Source organism: Quercus suber, unplaced genomic scaffold, assembly GCF_002906115.3.
Source record: "Quercus suber isolate HL8 unplaced genomic scaffold, Cork oak 2.0 scaffold_751, whole genome shotgun sequence".
Classification (NCBI taxonomy): Eukaryota; Viridiplantae; Streptophyta; class Magnoliopsida; order Fagales; family Fagaceae; genus Quercus; species Quercus suber.
This window is the reverse complement of record NW_027070187.1, coordinates 300628-303494: the sequence shown is the minus strand read 5'-3', so window position 1 is coordinate 303494 and position 2867 is coordinate 300628. Positions and strand designations below refer to the sequence as shown.

Sequence of the window (2867 nt, the reverse complement as noted above, 5' to 3'; positions counted from 1 at the left end):
AAAATGCTTATTATAAACCCAATTTCCTATTTCTAAATTTCATTAAAGCAATTGGCTTATTATTTATTTTATGTGTGAAAAGTTAATTAATTAATTGTTAAGATTGACAAAAGTATGTTTATATTAATAAAACGGGAGATTTTAAAAACCTCATAGACAATTAAATTAAAAAACTAAATAAGAAAATTAAACTAAAATTACCATAAAATAAAAACCAAGATTCTTTTTTACTTAAATTTTGGGATTGTTTCATTTTGACTATTTAAGTTTTAAAATTTGCATTTTGGTCATTTATGCTTGATTTTGTTTTTATATTGGTCTTGTCCATTTGTATTAGTACTTTGGTGACACTCAACGTTATATTTTTTTTTTTTTTTTTGAGAAGGCACTTGACGTTATATGAGTGATGTATTTTAATGGTTATTTCATATTTAGCACTTTGGTTGGTAAGGTTGATAATATATTAATATATAGGCTCATGTAAGTGTTAGTGATATAGTCCTAACCTAAACACCTAATTATCTTTTCAAGGTTTCTTAAGCTGCATCGGATTGGTGTGTTCCCACACCTAGTATTTGCGATAATCGATGTATCAATATGAGGTATTTGTGACTTCCTTGGTGCACGTACGAGATGTCATGATAGGTATTTTGTGAGATGAAAAGTGTTTTTCTTTGTGTGTTTCATTAGACAGCTATAATCTGGCAATAAGGCTTGCCATAGTCAAGCAGCCAATGCTTACTGCGTACGTGGCAGCCATGGACGGCCTGGTTTAATCATGTTCTTCCTACACTTACATGCGAATGGACAGTCAGCCACTGTACCAGAGAAATAAAGGGTTGTTATTGCAAGAGTATGCAATAATTTTCCACAAATAACGTTAACATATACTGTAGTAAACAGAACAGAGAAATAACACGCATATATATATATATATATTACTGTAACATTTTTTCTCCCTAGAACATAATACTAAATGTTCTCTTATAAGTACAAATTTCATCAAGCACAAACAAAGACAAGAATATATATATATATATATATGTTTATAGGTTTTAAATCAAAAGCATTGGGCAGAGTTGGAGGAACTGCATTACAACAAGATGTTTTATGCACCAACTGGACTACACATCTCATGAAGTTATGATCAGGGGTGGCCACTGGCATCCTCGGTGGTGGGGTTAGGGGCAGAGGGTGGGACCTGACCTCTACCGAGTGGAACAACATCTTCACCATGAACCCTTCAATCATCAGCAAAATCAATATTAGTATAAAGCATATGCAAAACTGTTCAGGTTCTTTTCTGCACATCTTCATTTGAACAAAATATGAAAAGGAACACATACTTATAGGCATACAACCCCAGCCATACAATCTTTAACAACCATGAAGTTTATTCTTCTACCTTTTACAACTTCTCAAATGAGCCCACCGAACAACCTTAAAGTCATCTTCTCTTTGATTAAGCACCCATTAGCTCCCACAGATTTGACATTTTTTTAGTCTATATATGCCTTCTTGCAATGTAATGCTACCAATGAATCATTTATGAATAAAAATTGGATGACACCAAATTCTATTATGCGAAAAGGATGAACCTAATTAATATGATAAACATCTTTGTTTTTGCACCATGAATTATAACTGAAACATCAGTATTCCAATCACCACATAACTAATAAGAGTTATCAGAATCCTTTGAATAAACAGAATTGTACTCAAAATCCAAAGATTACCCCTTTTTTTAATCTCAAAATTTTGATTCCTAGAGTTATCAAAAAAATAGGAGAAACCCAATGAAACCCAACAAATCAGTCACAATTAAACCCAATGAAACAATCAAATTGAAACCAAGTACTGAAAAAGAAAAACTCGATCACATGTCATTGCTAGTGTCAAAATTTTTGGGAACCTACTTTAACAAACTGTAAACACTTCAATTTTCATTTTCGAAAACAAAGTAGGGGGAAAAAAATATCTGTAACCAAAAAAGTATTGTTAGAAATATTCATTTAAATGCTACTCACTTTGATTTGATTAGCAATACTCTTTAAGGAAATAGAATATCCAGAGTTTGTAACAAGCTATACAACATGAAAAGTGAAGAAAAAAGAAAACATTTCTAGGAAACAAGCTACGACCATATATTGCCTTAAAGAGATTTTGAGGAAACAGCCAAACAGGATTAGTAACAAAGCAAAGGACTGCACTAATATTTGTGTTAGAGCATATATTTTGATATAGGAAAAGAAAATAGGAAAGGGTATTGAAAGACTTACTGTTCAAACTCTATATTGATGTAGGAAGAATTAGTTGATGAATTTGCAATAGTCCCAAAAGCTGTGTTGGACAAAACCATGGTGGCGTTATAAATTGAGTGGGCAAAAGGTGCTCGACCAATATAACCAACAATCTTGACCTGAATTGTCTGGTTTTGATTACAAGCATATGGTGTTGAAGTAGTAGTGATGCACCTAACCAATTATACAACCTCCCAAATGCTGTACCATTGGCCCATATTGCATCACTGGCCGCTGCGAAAAAGTTGCTTGACGGGAACTGAGATTCATCACTTCCATAACATGCTGTTGGTAAATATGGTGGAGATTTGAGGGCTGCAGTGCCAACATCACCATATGAGGCATGGAAATGGAAGAACAGTGAAACCAAGAAGATCACGAGGGGTAACAATTGAAGACGTTGCTGAGATGTATACATTTTTTTCTGCAAGAGAGTTGGTTCCATTTTCACATGCCTTACCCTAGCTATATAGTTGTAGATTTGTAACAGTACACAATACGCACACGATACCTTTTCGCTTGCAAGTTCAGTTGAAAATTCCCGGTCTTACAAGTTAATTGGTCAAC

General features: G+C 33.5%; 1 non-coding gene across 1 annotated transcript; it reads right to left on the bottom strand.

Annotated features, from left to right (window-relative positions):
• Positions 1 to 909: 909 nt before the first annotated feature.
• LOC112023040 (uncharacterized) lies at positions 910 to 2368 on the bottom strand. Its single transcript, XR_010626341.1, has 2 exons — positions 2280 to 2368; positions 910 to 1241 (listed from the first exon to the last, which is right to left on the bottom strand). It is a non-coding gene; the product is annotated as an uncharacterized LOC112023040 (transcript).
• Between the last annotated feature and the right edge of the window lie 499 nt (positions 2369 to 2867).